The sequence below is a fragment of the Salvelinus sp. IW2-2015 genome, linkage group LG4q.1:29 (assembly GCF_002910315.2).
Source record: "Salvelinus sp. IW2-2015 linkage group LG4q.1:29, ASM291031v2, whole genome shotgun sequence".
NCBI lineage: Eukaryota > Metazoa > Chordata > Actinopteri > Salmoniformes > Salmonidae > Salvelinus > Salvelinus sp. IW2-2015.
In genome coordinates this window covers 54,715,152-54,732,909 of record NC_036842.1, presented here as the reverse complement: position 1 = coordinate 54,732,909, position 17,758 = coordinate 54,715,152, and positions in this window count along the sequence as shown.

The following is a 17,758-nucleotide window of genomic DNA, read 5'->3' as shown; positions in this document are numbered from 1 at the left end:
GTGTTTTCAGAGGGAGACAGCAGAGAAATGAAGCAGAAGTGTGAACGTTATTCTTTCTCAGTAAGCTCGCGCCATGCGCAATTGCTTTTTAAAGCATGAGGAGAAATGGTGTTTGACACTAATGTACTTTTAGAGCGCACTCGCCCACAGCTTTAATCTCGTTTTCTTCATCATACACTGTGTTCAATCAAAAGGAAGCAAGGGCAAGGGGGAACTGCATCCAGTTAGTGCAGGGTCATAGCTGTAAATACTCATTCTGGGTTTGCCTCTGTATGTGCATGCGTGTGTGCCTAAACATGGAAGGTCACTAGCTATTCATGGAAAAATCCACTCAAAAAATATCTATTCATTAGTCCACTATTTTCAAGATATAGGAATTTCAAGAARCAAACTGTCACTTGCCACATCATCAAGATGATGCGGCAAGTGACACTTTTTATCTTGAAAGTCCAACATCTTGAAAACTTGAATGCTGACATGCAAAACATATTGGGTAAAAAAACATATGCTTCCTTTATGGAACTCTGCCTATTTTGTTTTTACTAAAAACAACTGAACACAATCAWGACCTTTACATTAACTTTCTGAAGTTTATTTTGAATAAATTGAATCCAGAAGTATTTTTCGCTCAGTGGAAAAAGCATGTAGAAATTACAAACAATAACTAGGATATTCTATCTAGGTTTTGCATGTGGCAAGTGGAGGAATTGGACCAAGACAGTTGCAGTTTCAACAGAAAGGGAAATTGGGAGATCGAGAACAGAGCACCAGTACAGTGTTTGGATAAACATCTGTGTGAGACTTTGTGCTGAGAAAGAGAGAAAGGGACAGGAGGAGATGACACATTTTCTTTGAGATAAATGGAAAAAAGGGGGAGTCAGGAGAAAACAAAATAAAAGACAAAGGGATAGATGGAAAGGGACAGAAGGAATGGTAGAGATGAAGAGAGACAGAAATAACAGATGCAAAATTATGGGACGAGTGCCCCTGGTGCTGTGAGAGAGAGATAAAAGTTAAGGGGTCTAAAGAGGTTAAAAAGATACAGCATGAATTTGAAGATATATTTGTATGAGCTTTCACTGACCACTTTGTGGTCATTGTCATTGGGGCAAGGTCACGCAGAAAAAAAGAGGTCACACTCCTACTATACAAACAGCCATACAAGTATTCAGACCCCTTGATTTTTTTCCTAATTTTGTTACGTTACACACTTATTCTAAAATGGATTCAATTGTTTTATTCCCCCTCATCAATCTACACACAATACCCCACAATGACAAAGCAAAAACAAGTTTTTAGACATTTTTCCAAATGTATAAAAAAWRTTCAGGTCTGTCCAGAGATGTTCGATCGGGTTCAAGTCCGGGCTCTGGCTGGGCCACTCAATGACATTCAGAGATTTGTCCCGAAGCCACTCCTGCATTGTCTTGACTGTGTGGCTAAGGTCGTTGTCCTGGTGGAGGGTGAACCTTCACCTCAGTCCATTCATCTTTCCCTTGATCCTGATTAGTCTAAGAGTCCCTGCCACTGTAGGGATGGTGCCAGGTTTCCTCCAGACGTGACGCTTGGCATTCAGGCTAGTCCTTTAGGTGCCTTTTGGCAAACTCCAAGCGGGCTGTCATGTGCCTTTTACTGAGGAGTGGCTTCGGTCTGGCCACTCTTCCATAACGGCCTGATTGGTGTAGTGCTGCAGAGATGGTTGTCCTTCTGGAAGGTTCCACAGAGGAACTCTGGAGCTCTGTCAGAGTGACCATCGGGTTCTTGGCCACCTCTCTAACCAAGGCCCTTCTCCCCCGATTGCTCAGTTTAGCCGGGTAGCCAGCTAAAGGAAGTGGTTCCAAACTTCTTCAATTTAAGAATTATGGAGGCCACTGTGTTCTTGGAGACCTTCAATGCTGCAGAAATGTTTTGGCACCCTTCCCCAGATCTGTGCCTCGACACAATCCTGTCTCGGAGCTCTACATACAATTCCATTGACCTCATGGCTTGGTTTTTGCTTTGACATGCACTGTAAACTATGGGACCATATACAGACAGGTGTGTGCCTTTCCAAATCATGTCCAATCTATTGAATTTACCACAGGTGGACTCCAATCAAGTTGTAGAAACATCTCAAGGATGATCAATGGAAATAGGATTCACCCGAGCTCTATTTCGAGTCTCAAAGCAAAGGGTCTGAATACTTATGTATACAGGTGTGCCAAGCTTGTAGCGTCATACCCAAGAAGACCTGAGGCTGTAATCACTGCCAAAGGTGCTTCAACAAAGCACTGAGTAAAGGGTCTGAATAGTTACACTACTGTCAAAAGTTTTAGAACACCTACTCATTCAAGGGTTGTTGAATAATAGTGAAAACATCAACACTATGAAATAACACATATGGAATTATGTAGTAACCAAAAAAGTGTTAAACAAATCTAAATATATTTTATATTTGAGATTCTTCAAACAGCCACCCTTTACCTTGATGACAACTTTGCACACTCTTGGCATTCTCTCAAACAGCTTCATGAGGTAGTCACCTGGAATGCATTTCAATTAACAGGTATGCCTTCTTAAAAGTTAATTTGTGTAATTTCTTTCCCTTCTTAATGCGTTGAGCCAATCAGTTGTGTTGAGACAAGGTGGGGGGGGGGGGGGGGGGGTGTACAAGGATAGCACCATTTGATAAAAGACCAAGTCCATATTCTGGCAGAACAGGTCAATAAGCAAAGAGAAACAACAGTCCATCATTACTTTATATACTTTATATTCCGTCAATACGGAATATTTCAAAAACTTTGAAAGTTTCTTCAAGTGCAGTCGCAAAAACCATCAAGCGCTATGATGAAACTGGCTCTCATGAGGACCGCCACAGGAAAAGAAGACCCAGAGTTACCTCTGCTGAAGAGGATAAGTTCATTAGAGTTACCAGCCTCAGAAAGTGCAGCCGAAATTCTTCACAGAGTTCAAGTAACAGACACATCTCAACATCAACTGTTCAGAAGAGACTGTGTGAATCAGGCCTTAATGGTTGAATTGCTGCAAAGAACCACTGCTAAAGGACACCAATAATAAGAAGAGACTTGCTTGGGCCAAGAAACACGAGTAATGGACATTAGACCGGTGGGAATTTGGTCTGGAGTCCAAATTTGAGATTTTTGGTTCCAACCTCCGTGTCTTTGTGAGACGCGGTGCTGGTCAACAGATGATCTACGCATGTGAATTTCCCACTAAAGCATGGAGGGAGGTGTTATGGTGTGGGCGTGCTTTGTTGGTGACACTGTCTGTGATTTATTTAGAATTCAAGGCACACTTAAACAGCATAGCTACCACAGCATTCTGCAGCGATATGCCGTCCCATCTGGTTTGGGCTTAGTGGGACTATAATTTGTTTTTCAACAGGTCAATGACCCAACCCACCTCCAGGCTGAGTAAGGGCTATTTGACCAAGAAGGAGAGTGATGGAGTGATGCATCAGATGACCTGGCCTCCACAATCCCCCGACCTCAACCAAATTGAGATGGTTTGGGATAAGTCGGACCGCAGAGTGAAGGAAAAGCAGCCAACAAGTGCTCAGCATATGTGGGAACTCCTTCAAGAATATTGGAAAAGCATTCCAGGTGAAGCTGGTTGAGAGAATGCCAAGAGTGTGCAAAGCTGTCATCAAGGCATAGGGYGGCTATTTGAAGAATCTCAAAAATAAAATATATTTTAATTTGTTTAACACCTTTTTGGTTGCTATATTATTCCATGTGTGTTATTTCATAGTGTTGATGTTTTCACTATTATTCTACAATGTAGAAAACAGTAAAAATTAAGAAAAACCCTTGAAAGAGTAGGTGTTCTAAAACGTTTGACCGGTTGTGTACGTAAATGTGATATTTGCATTTATTATTTTTAACATTTGCAAAAATGTCTAAAAACCTGTTGTAAGTATTGTGTGTATATTGATGAGGAAGAAAAACAATGTAATCCATTTTAGAATAAGGCTGTCATGTAACAAAATGTGGACAAAGTCAAAGGGTCTGAATACTTTCTGAATGCACTACTAAGTATAGCATTACGATTTGGCCCTGATTATAAAAAAAGATATGCCAGTTACCGCATGACCTTCCATCATTGGTTTGAAGTGATGTGACAAGAGTGGGGAAAGAGTGAGGAAATATTGATTTGTATTCACACTGAGTTTACAAAACATTAGGAACACCTGCTCTTTCCATCATATAGACCGTCTATTCCCAAAATGGAGTATGCGTCGGGGGTACGCCAAATAAAAATGTGATTCAAACAGTCCATTTAGATTTTTCTAAGGGGGCTGTACATTAGGGTGATGTTTTTTTTCTCGCCTGAGYAGCCTTGTTCCACTGCCAATAATAAAATTAAACCATCTAGTTTTCTCCAAAATAACACCACAATGTAAAATACAGGCAGGAGATGTTTTGAAACAATTACTGCTTCGCATACAAGCCAGTGAATTCTATGCGTTACAGCTGGATGAGTCAACAGACGTGGCAGGCCTGGCACAGCTCCTGGTAAATGTCCGTTATGTTTATGGGGGGTCAATTAAGGAAGACATTCCTCTTCTGCAAACCATGGAATCAGGACAACAGGAGAGGATCATTTTAAGTACTGGACAGCTTTGTGACATCAAATGAACTTTGGTGGTCAAGATGTGTGTATCTGTACTGATGGCGCTAAAGCCATGACAGGGAGACATAACGTGCTCCCGAGCCACTTGGGTACACTAAAGCATTCACCATGCCTGACAGCTTGAAAGACATTTGGACACTACAGTGAAAATGGTTAACTTCATTAAAGTAAGGCCCTGAACTCTTGTGTATTTTCTGCATTATGCAATGATATGGGCAGCAACATGAAACGCCTTTACAACATACAGAAAAGTGTGCTGATTCTCAAGCGGTAAAGTATTGACACCTTTTTTTTTATTGAGAGACTAGCTTAAAAGTTTCTTTACTGACAATAATTTCACTTGTCTGACCGCTTGCATGATGACGAGTTTCTCACACGACTGGCCTATCTGGGTGTGTTTTTCCTCGCCTGAATGATCTGACATTCCGCAATATAATCAATGTGCGAGACAAAATCGAGAGTTATGATTAAGAAGTTAGAGCTCTTCTCTGTCTCTGCATTAACAAAGACAACACAGGTCTTCCATCATCGTATGATTTTTTGTGTGCAAATGAACTCAAGCTTACGACAGACAATGTCAAATGTGATATAGCGAAGCACCTGAGTGAGCTGGGTGCGTAATTACGCAGGTCATTCCGAAACAGACGACACAAACAACTGAATCGTTATCCCTTTCATGCTTTGCCTCCAGTCCACTACCGATATCTGAACAAGAGAGCCTCATCGAAATTGCAACAAGTGGTTCATGTAAAATATTTATACAGAAGCCACTGCATTCGTGATAGGGCTGCTGCGCAGCATCCTGCCTTGGCAAATCATGCTGTTAACACTTGCAACCCTTGCAACCACGTACTACAGTAAGTCGGAAGTTTACATACACCTTAGTGAGCGCTACCATCGTCCTAAGTGCCAACAGTAAAGCATCCTGAGACCATTCATGTGTGGGGTTGCTTCTCAGCCAAGGGAGTGGGTCACTCACAATTTTGCCTAAGACAACCATGAATAAAGAATGGTAAACACATCCTCTGAGAGCAACTTCTCCCAACATCCAGGAACAGTTTGGTGACAAACAATGCCTTTTCCCCAGCATGATGGAGCACCTTGCCATAAGGCAAAAAGTCGAAAGTGAACTAAGGCCGGGGAACAAAAACATCGTATATTTGGGTCCATGTCCAGAAACTCCCCAGACCTTAAAAACACAACATTAAAACTGTAATTCAATTTCAATACACTTTAGTCATTGTAGCACTAGGCTATTAATATCATAGAAGAATCACACTTGGTGTTGTTGTTAAATGTGAGAGCATTGAAACTTGCTTCGTGTGAGTGATCACGCCTATATGACAGATAACAGAAACCCAAGGTGAATAAACAAAGTTTGCGGGCAAGCTGTAGCACAAAAAGTATTATTTACACCCAGGGATTTGCGTGGTCAGGCATGGATGATAACCGGCGGTTTAAAATTGATTGCAAAATAGATGACATTGTATAAGCTTGTAGTAACAAACAATATAAAGAGCTTCCAAGATGCTCCGCGCATAGCTAGATGTTAAGAAGAGAGTAGCGTAAAACAAGAGATAAACAATATACATGCGGAACAAGCAACTAGGTAACAAGGAAACGTTGTGACCACGAACACCTTACACCTGCTAGTCAATGGTTTGATATTCCGTCGATTTACACGATGTATCTAGCTCATGCCAGTCAGTTGGACTACAGCGGTTAATAGATAGGATCCGATAAGAGATGTCCAATCTCCACTGTGGAGCTTTGCAGCTCCTTCAGGGTTATCTTGGGTCTCTCTGATTAATGCCCTCCTTGCCTGGTCCATRAGTTTTGGTGGGCGGCCCTCTCTTGACAGGTTTGTTGTGGTGCCATATTCTTTCCATTTTGTAATAATGGATTTAATGGTGCTCCGTGGGATGTTCAAAGTTTTGGATATTTTTTTWGAACCCAACCCTGATCTGTACTTCTCCACAACTTTGTCCCTGACCTGTTTGGAGAGGTCCTTGGTCTTCATAATGCCACTTGCTTGGTGGTGCCCATTTTGCAGACTCTGGGGCCTTTCAGAACAGGCRTATATATAYWKAKATMWWKWSWSAGATCATGTGACACTTAGATTGCACACAGGTGACTTCTGAAGGTAATTGTTTGCAACAGATCTTATTTAGGGGCTTCATAGCAAAGGGGGTGAATACATATGCATGCACAACTTTTCCGTTTGAATTTTTTTTGACATTTTTTAAACAAGTTTCTTTTTTTTTCACTTCACCAATTTGGACTATTTTGTGTATGTCCATTACATGAAATCCAAATAAAAATCTATTTAAAATACAGATTGTAATGCAACCAAATTGGAAAAACACCARGGGGGTGAATACTTTTGCAAGGCACTGTACATGCACACAGACATACACACACCCCTACTTTCTGTATTTGATGCGAGGAGAATAACCACTTTCTTTCCCTACATTCCCWATCTGGCCTTCAAACTCTAGCTGAGCGCATTGCATGTTTCCATGCTGACACTCTGAAAACACCACAAAAAAGAGACTCTTTCAGAATGTTTAATTTATGATGGCAAGATATGACAGGAAAGTGATGAGACTTTAAAGGCAAGTTCAATAAAAAAAAATWAAAAAAGGAAAAATGCACCCACATACTACTACTAGTACTAGGGCTGGGCGATTATATCCAATTAATTTGATTAATTTGAATGAATGTTTTATCACCATGCTCCAAATAGTTTATTTCAAGAATCACATTTTTTAGATTCAATTAAGGATTGGATATGAACCAGAGTCTTGGAATGTTACTGAGTAAGGGAAAGGCAATCATATGGTTGCGGTCACTAATGGAGAACTGTGGATTTGTGAGGAATGGGGGCCCAGGTCAGGTTACATTAAGGGAGAAGGAACAGTTTATTACCCGCGTCACTTTACTTCCTGCCTAGCAATAAAGATGTAATGTTTAGAGAGGAGGAGGAGACTTCACCCAAATTGGAGYATATATACTTGTGCTGGTGGGAAAATGTATTTGTCTGTTAAGCTGTCTGACCCATTGGGTGAATAAACTTGGTTTGAGCTTTTCATTGTTGTCCATCAGTTTTTACCYTGTTATTTAGAACCTAACAACACTTAAACCCATTGAGACATTATTTTACTCTAATACAGGAGAACYTAACCTTTCTAACGATACTCTTTTAATGTCTCAACTCCCACAATGTAGAACAGAACAGACCCTGCAAAAACGGGAGTATCAATGGACATGATTGTGGAAAATGTATGCTCAGTTTATCGTGTGCGGCACTGTGGTACAACAAACCACTAGCGGCACTTTAGCCACAGACTTTATGTGCTACCCGTCTAGTTTTGTTTAATAAATGTGCAAGAACATAAAAATACACATTTATGTAAGGAATTGGCAAACACATTCTCATCTGATAAATGGCATGGACTATAATGTTATATATCCAGATAGTACACTTGATTACAACTTCTAAACAAAGTAAAAAGCTATGTTGTTCAAACTATGGATGTGACAGGAGGGTGTATTAATAACAGTTCAACTGTTCTACCTGTTAGCAAGCAAATAGATCCAAGTTGGCTAGACATTAAAAATATAAATATTATCTGGCTACTCACTAAACATGTGGGCTTGTGCTTGAGAGATTGTTATATACATGTGTTTCTATAATGCTGCTACCAGAAGTTGATCATTTTAGTGGATGTGGACCCCTAAAATCAGCCGGGCTAGACAATCTGGACCCTTTCTTTCTAAAATTATCTGCCGAAATTGTTGAACCCCTATTACTAGCCTGTTCAACCTTTCTTTCGTGTCGTCTGAGATTCCCAAAGATTGGAAAGCAGCTGCGGTCATCCCCCTCTTCAAAGGGGGGGACACTTCTTGACCCCAAACTGCTACAACCTACTATCTATCCTACCCTGCCTTTCTAAATCTTCGAAAGCCAGTCAACAAACAGATTACTGACCATTTCGAATCCCACATACCTCTCCGCTATGAAATCTGGTTTCAGAGCTGTCAGGTGCACCTCAGCCACATTCAAGGTTCTAAACGATATCTTAACCGCCATCGGAAACGATATCTTAACCGCCATAAAAAACAATACTTGCAGCCGTATCATTGACCTGGCCAAGCTTTCGACTCTGTCAATCACCACATCCTCATTGGCAGACTCGATAGCCTTGGGTTCTCAAATGATTCCTCGCCTGGTTCACCAACTACTTCTCTGATAGAGTCAGTGTGTCAAATCGGAGGCCTGGTTGTCCGCCTCTGGCAGTCTCTATGGGGGTGCCACAAGGTTCAATTCTGGACCGACCTCTCTTCTCTGTATACATCAATGATGTCGCTCTTCTGCTGGTGAGTCTCTGATCCACCTCTACGCAGACGACACCATTCTGTATACTTCTGGCCCCTTCTTTGGACACTGTGTTAACACCCTCCAGACGAGCTTCAATGCCATACAACTCTCCTCCGTGGCCTCCAATTGCTCTTAATATCAAGTAAAACTAAATGCATGCTCTTCAACCGATCGCTGCCTGCACTTGCCAACCCGTCCAATATCACTACTCTGACGTTTCTGACTTAGAATATGTGGACAACTACAAATACCTAGGTGTCTGGTAGACCGTAAACTCTCCTCCAGACTCACATCAAAACATCTCCAATCCAAAGTAAAATCTCGAATTGGCTTCCTATTTCGCAACAAAGCATCCTTCATCATGCTGCTAAACATACCCTTGTAAAACTGACCATCCTACCGATCCTCAACTTCGCGGATGTCATTTACAAAATAGCCTCCAATACCCTACTCAATAATTGGATGCAGTCTATCCCAGTGCCATCCGTTTGCACCAAAGCCCCATATACTACCCACCACTGCGACCTGTATGCTCTCGTTGGCTGGCCCTCACTTTCATACTCGTTGCCAAAACCCACTGGCTCCAGGTCATCTACAAGACCCTGCTAGTAAAGTCCCCCCTTATCTCAGCTCGGTGGTCACCATAGCAAGCCACCCACCTGTAGCACGCTCCAGCAGGTATATCTCTCTGGTCACCCCCAAAAACCAATCTTCCTTCTTGGCCGCCTCTCCTTCCAGTCTCTCTGCCAGTGACTTGAATGAACTACAAAAATCTCTGAAACTGGAACACTTATCTCCCTCACTAGCTTTAAGCACCACTCAGAGAGCTCACAGATTACTGCACCTTACATAGCCCATCTAAAATTTAGCCCTAACAACTACCTCTCCGCCTACTGTATTTATTTATTTATTTTTCTCCTTTGCACCCCATTATTCTACTTTTACTTTGCACATTCTTCCACCCAAATCTTCCATTCCAGTGTTACTTGCTATATGTATTTACTCGCACCATGCATTTTTTTTGCCTTACCTCCCTTATCTCACACTCACTTGCCACATTGTATATAGACTTATTTTTCGCACTTTATTATTGACTGTATGTTTTGTTTACTCCATGTGTAACTCTGTGTTGTATGTGATGTTCAACTGCTTTGCTTTATCTTGGCCAGGTCGCAATTGTAAATGAGAACTTGTCTCAACTTAGCTACCTGTTAAATAAAGGTGAAATAAATAAATAAAATGTGCATCTGCATGTTTGCTCGGTAAAAAAAGAAAGACATTTTCATAGACAGACTTGAAAGCCAGATCAGTGATTATTGCAAGTGGGTCCTATGGTTATGGAAGGCTTGTATTTAGCTTACGTATAACTTTACAAGCCCTGAATTCATTAGATTATTCCTTAGATTATTCCTGACTGTTTTGTAAATGCAGTATATTGACCTTAATTGTCAACAAAGCTAATATAGAAAAACTTTAAAAAAAATCTAGATATACAGTATATCGTGAATCGCCTATAAATTTGAAAGAAATCGAGTTATTACTTTTAGCCGTATCGCCCTACCCTAACTTGTGCTTGTCAAAATCCAGTTTGCACAGTTTGAGAAAAGCAGAATTGTTTTTCCTTTGTGACAGAGGGTTTTGTCTCATCATCATTATGAATAACAGCACAGTTATAAAATAGCACAATGCAAAACTGATTCTTCTTAATCAAGAGGCACTGAATGTAGCTACACATGGCACCATGGTGTGTCGTGGAAATTTGCAAGATTAGTCAAATACTTGTATTGCATTATAATGGTTGTTTTTTTCGACAGAATAGTGTTCTGTTAACTATTGTGTGTGTGTTCTACTGAGGATGGGCCTCTATGAGATAACACTGACAGAGGAGATTTACGATGTCTTTGGATGATAAAACCTAAAGAGCATTCCAGATAACGTGAGGTAATGTTTTTGTGCTATACCGTACCAGGGTGAGATGGTTCCAGTTTTTAGTAGGAGGACCAGACACTGGTCTATACAATGAAAACTGTTGACACAGCAGTTGCTGTCTGCTATGTATTATAGATACCTTTCATACAAATCTTAACCTTGTGACCATTCTATGTATCTGTTGTTCGTCATGAAGGTTGAGAGGGGTGTATCTTTGCTATAAAAGATCTCAGTGGCCATTGTGTTATCACTTTCAATGGTTCATTAGAAATGGTGCATCATTGAAAATCATTGCTATTGCAAATCTCTTATTATTAAAGATGTCGTTTAAGTATAACTCTGACTGGTGTGTGAAGTTTGTCTCTCCTCATTTGTATGATACAGAAATTAACCACCACAGGTGTTAACCCTAATGTGTCATACAGGCCAGATACCTACCTGGTTTAACTTAAGAATATTGTCGGAGTGGGTTAATTAACAAATTATACATTTACACAACCATATGCTAATAGTGCTTATGTCCACTGATAAGGATGATCGCTAAGGCAGAGGATCAAAGCTTTGCTGCTTCTGTGAGGCAGAAAGCCAGAATTATAAATTCAAAGGAAGGGTGGAGAATGAAAATAAGTAAATATTCACTACTATTATGTCAGCGGCGAAATGAGGGGTACAAAGTATAACAGATTTGCCTGAGACGCAGCACAGAACTCCAGTGTTTGAAGGAGAACACAGTGAACTATTAGAAGACGAGAGAGAGGAAAGAGGGGAGAGAGAGCGAGCTATGTCAAACTGCATCGTTGCCTCGTTCCCTCTCTCTGAGTAATCTCACAGCCATGTAGCATACCGTCACTGACTGATAGGCCTATATTTCAAAGCAAAACCATTTTGTCAATAAGTCATTTACCGAAGCGGAGAAGAAAAACTGATGTGTAATTCCATCTCACATTTTGGAGCAACAGTGTGTCTGTGACCTCTCACCTTCAACTGTTGAGCAACCTCCACGTGGTTGTTGTAGACTAAGATGTTGACTGTGAGGTTTTCCCTGTCCTTGGACAATGTGGGACTTCCTTCAAGAATGTTGGGCTCAACAAACATCCAGTACAGGGTGAGTGCATGTTGTTCCATGCCAAACCTGGAGAAGCTCTTTATCTGCTCCACCTCTTTCCTTGTATACCAAGCCGTCTTATCGGCTTAGCCCGCTAGGGAATTTTCTATCATTGTTAGTAACCAATATCTACTGTTTGTTTGTGATGTATTTATATGATTATTTAGTTAGTAAATAAATAATTAAGCCAATTTGTATATTGCTGATTCATTATGGAAACTAGGGTTTGTGCAGTTAACCTCTCTAGGGTATGTGGGACACTACCGTCCCACCTGGCCAACATCCGGTGAAATTGCAGAGTGMCAAATTCAAAAACAGAAATAATCATAATAAAAATTCACAAAACATACAAGTGTTATATATCGGCTTAAAGATTAACTTCTTGTTAATCCAACCGTTGTGTCAGATTTCAAAAAAGGCTTTACAGCGAAAGCATACCATGCGATTATCTGACAGCACCCAGCACACAAAACATTACAAACAGTTACCAGCCAAGTAGAGGAGTAACAAAAGAAAGAAATAGCGATAAAATATATCACTTACCTTTGATGATCTTCATATGGTTGCACTCACAAGACTCCCAGTTACACAATAAATGTTTGTTTTGTTCGATAAAGTCCCTATTTATATCAAAAAACCTCCATTTTGTTGGCGCGTTTTGTTCAGTAATCCATTGGCTCAAAGGCAGTCACAACAGGCAGATGAAAAATCCCAAAAGTATCAGTAAAGTTCGTAGAAACATGTCAAACGATGTTTATAATCAATCCTCAGGTTGTTTTTAGTCATAATAATTAATAATATTTCAACCAGACAATAGCTTCGTCAATATAAAAGAAAAACAAGAAAGGCGCGCTCCAAACAGGTCTGGGGACTTTCCACTATCCACTCACTATCCACTCAGTGGTCTTACTCCCTCATTTTTCAGAATACAAGCCTGAAACAATTTTTAAAGACTGTTGACATCTAGTGGAAGCCATAGGAAGTGCAATCTGAGTCCGAAGTCATTGGATACTGTATAGGCAGTCAATGGAAAACTACAAACATAAAAAAATCCCACTTCCTGGATGGATTTTTCTCAGGTTTCGCCTGCCATATCAGTTCTGTTATACTCACATACATTATTTTAACAGTTTCGGAAACTTTAGTGTTTTCTATCCAAATCTACCAATTATATGCATATCCTAGCTTCTGGACCTGAGTAACAGGCAGTTTACTTTGGGCATGCTTTCATCCGGATGTCAAAATACTGCCCCTTACCCCAGAGAGGATAACCAAGAMTTTTACGACGTTTGGAATGAGACTAACAAAGGTAACAATTAATAATCATTAATGGAAGACTGTAATTGATAAGATATTAAAATATCTGAAGAGTTATATTCGGGAAATTATAACTCTAACTCTAAACATTTTCACGTGGTGCCCCGACTTCCTAGTTAATTCATGTTTACATGATTCGTTTAATCACGTAATAATTAAACCTAGAGAACTGATTTGATATAAATAAGTCTTCACATTTAATGATAGTCCAGACATGACAACAGTGGTAGGCCTGATTACCAACAACAACGAGATGGCCTACAGGGAGGAGGTGAGTGCATTGGTGGAGTGTTGCCAAGAAAATAACCTCCCCCTCAACGTCAACAAAATGAAGGAGCTGATTGTGGACTACAGGAGACAACAGAGAGAGCACGCCCTTATCCACATYGACGGGTCCACAGTAGAGAGGRTCAAAAGCTTAAAGTTCACTGACGAACTGAAATGKCCCMTTMACACMAACAGTGTGGTGAAGAAGGCACAGCAGTGCTTCTTCAACCTCAGGAGGCTGAAGAAATTTGGCTTGGCACTTAATACCCTCACGAGCATCCTGGCGGGCTGTATCACCGCCTGGTACAGCAATTGCACCCTCTGCAACCGCAGGGCTGTCCAGAGCCTACCCTCCAGGAGATCTATAGCACCCAGTGTCACAGGAAGGTCAAGAAGATCATCAAGGACCTCAGCCACCCGAGCCATGGCCTGTTCACTCCACTACCATATAAAAAGGGGAGACAGTACAGATGCATCTGATAAACTGATAAACTGATAAACAGCTTCTATCCGCAGGCCATCAGACTGTTAAACAGACCCCACTAGACAGCCTCCACCCAGTACCCTGCCCTCTGCCCAGTRCTCTACTCTGTCCCTCAGTCACTAGCCGGCTATCACCGGGAACTCTGCCCTGAGCCTTAGGGACTGCTGCCCTATGTACAGTGGCAAGAAAAAGTATGTGAACCCTTTGGAAATAGCTGGATTTCTGCATAAATAGGTCATACAATTGGATCTGATCTTCATCTAGGTCACAACATAGACAAACACAGTCTGCTTAAATKAATAACACACAAACAATTAAACATTTTCATGTCTTTATTGAACACACTGTTTAAACATTCACAGTGCAGGGTGGAAAAAGTATGTGAACCCTTGGATTTAAAACTGGTTGATTCTCCTTTGGCAGCAATAACCTCCTCCAAACATTTTCTCTAGTTGCGGATCAGACCTGCACAACTGTCTGAATTTTGGACCATTCCTCTTTACAAAACTGTTTCAGTTCAGAAATATTCTTGGGATGTCTGGTGCGAACTGCTCTCTTGAGGTCATGCCACAGCATCTCAAATTGGGTTGAGTTCAGGACTCTGACTGGGCCACTACAGAAGGAGTATTTTCTTCTGTTGTAGCCATTCTGTTGTTGATTTACTTCTGTGTTTTGGGTTGTTGRCCTGTTGCATAACCCAACTTTTGAGCTTCAATTGGCAGACAGATAGCCTAACATTCTCCTGCAAGATGTCTTGATAAACTTGGGAATTCATTTTTYCATTGATGATAGTAAGCTGTCCAGGGCCTGAGGCAGCCCCAAACCATGATGCTCCCTCCACMATACTTTATAGTTGAGATGAGGTTTTGCTGTGCATTTTTTTCTCCACACATGGTGTTATGTGTTCCTTCATAGTTTCATCTGTCCACAGAATATTTTGCCAGTAGCACTCTGGGACATCCAGGTGCCCTTTTGCAAACTTCAGACATGCAGCAATGTTTTTTTTTGGACAGCAGTGGCTTCTTCCATGGTGTCCTCCCATGAACACCATTCTTKTTTAGTGTTTTATGTATCGTAGACTCGTCAACAGAGATATTAGCATGTTCCAGAGATTTCTGTAAATCTTTAGCTGACACACTCATTATTCTTAATCTCATTGAGCATTCTGTGCTGTGCTCTTGCAGTCATCTTTCCACGAYGGCCACTCCTAGGGAGAGTAGCAACAGTGCTAAACATTTATAGACAATTTGTCTTACCATGGACTGATAAACATCAAGGCTTTTAGAGATACTTTTGTAACGCTTTCCAGCTTTATGCAAGTCAACAATCCTTAATCTTAGGTCTTCTGAGATCTCTTTTGTTCGAGGCATGGTTCACATCAGGAAATGCTTCTTGTGAATAGCAAATTMAAATTTTGTGAGTATTTTTAATAGGGCAAAGCAGCTCTAACCAACATCTCTAATCTGGTCTCATTGATTGGACTCCAGGTTAGCTGACTCCTCACTCCAATTAGCTTTTGGAGAAGTCATTAGACTAGGGGTTCACATACTTTTTCCAACCTACACTGTGAATGTTTAAATTATGTATTCAATATAGACAAGAAAAATACAATAATTTGTGTGTTATTAGTTTAAGCACACTATATTTGTCTATTGTTGTGACTTAGATGAAGATCAGATCAAATTTGAGGACCAATTTATAGAGAAATTCAGGTATTTCCAAAGGGTTCACATACTTTTTCTTGCCATTGGTTGATGGATKTAAAGTCTAAGATCTTCCATAGGCTGATGAAGAAGTTGTGCTATAATCAGTACCACTTGTTRAGATTAGCATAGGGCTAAGGTGTGCCTTGTTATTTGATGGGACCAGCTACAATTCAGCATTCTGTCACATGCAAGTAAATCAACGCTTTTCATTCGCTGATACGCATTTTGATCYGGAGAACCCATTTAATTTTAAATGGTTGCTTATGTTTGAAAGTATGGCCACAAAATGTTGGTGTTTACTTTATTTTTGCAGCTACCCAAAGGGGCGTAATAGGGCGTTGGGCCACCACCATCCAGAACAGCTTCAATTAACGTTGGCATAGATTCTACAAGTGTCTGGATCTCTATTGGAGGGATGCAACACCACCATAAGAAATTCCATAATTTGGTGTGTTGTTGATGGTGGTGGAAAAGACTGTCTCAGGCACCACTCCAGAATCTCCCATAAGGGTTCAACTGGGTTGAGATCTGGTGACTGAGATGGCCATGGCACATGGTTTACATATTTGTCATGCTCATCAAACCATTCAGTGACCACTTRTGCCCTGTGGATGGGGGCATTGTCATCCTATGCGGGCATAGCAATGGTAGCCAAAATAATGGTCAAAATAATAACCTGCCCAGCGTTTTTATACATGATCCTAAGCATGATTGGATGTTAATTGCCTAATAAACTCAGCAAACACACCTGTGTGGAAGCACCTGCTTTAAATATACTGTGTATCCCTTATTTACACACGTTTCCATTATTTTGGCAGTTACCTGTACATWGGCAGTTAAACTGAGTGCAGTAACATCCCATTGAGGACACATTCCCTGAGGGTGGACACAGCTCCTACCTCATAAAGAAGATGGCGCCGACGGAGATGGCAGCATCGCGACTAGCTCTTAGAAAACTTTGCAGTATTTTTTAATTTATTTTTATGTACTATCTTTTACATTATTAGCTCAGGAAATGGTTTGTGTCATTACATACAGCCGGGAAGAACTATTGGATATTAGAGTGGCGGTAACTCACCAGAACTACCAGCATTACGAACAGGAATAYGACTTCCCTGGAGMAGATCCTTTGTTCRCTCTMCCCAGAGCAATTKAACTTATTCCAGAGGTCGACCCAAAACATCGYCGGGGGAGGAGAGGCACTCGAGGAGGCCTGCTGGTTCGACTTAGGAGGCGCGCACAACATCCGAGTATATTATTCGCTAATGTTCAGTCTTTGGATAACAAMGTTGATGAGCTTAGAGCAAGGATTTCTTTCCAGAGAGACATCAGGGCCTGTAACATCCTTTGTTTCACGGAAACATGGCTCTCTCGGGATACTCTGTCGTAGTCGGTAAAGCCAGCAGGATTCKCAGTACATCGCGCAGACAGGAATACATATCTCTCCGGGAAGSAGAAGGGCAGAGGGGTGTAATTGGTGTAATTCTAGGAACATACAGGATCTCAAGTAATTTTGTTCACCCGACCTAGAATACCTCACAATTAAATGCGGACCATATTATCTCCCAAGAGAATTCTCCTCTGTCATCGCCACGGCCGTTTACATCTCACCTCAAGCCTAAAACTCGACGGCCCTCAAAGAACTTCACTGGACTTTATGCAAACTGGAAACTACATATCCTGAGGCTGCATTTATTGGAGCTGGGGATTTTAACAAAGAAAATCTGAGGACTAGGCTGCCGAAGTTCTATCAACATATTGACTGTCCTACTAGCGCTACTAAGACTCTCAACCATTGCTATTCAAACTTCCAGAATTCTTACAAGGCCCTCCACCACCCTCCTTTTGGCAAATCTGACCACGACTCTATCTTGCATCTCCAGTCCTATAGGCAGAAACTCAAACAGGAAGTGCCTGTGCTTCATACTATTCAACGG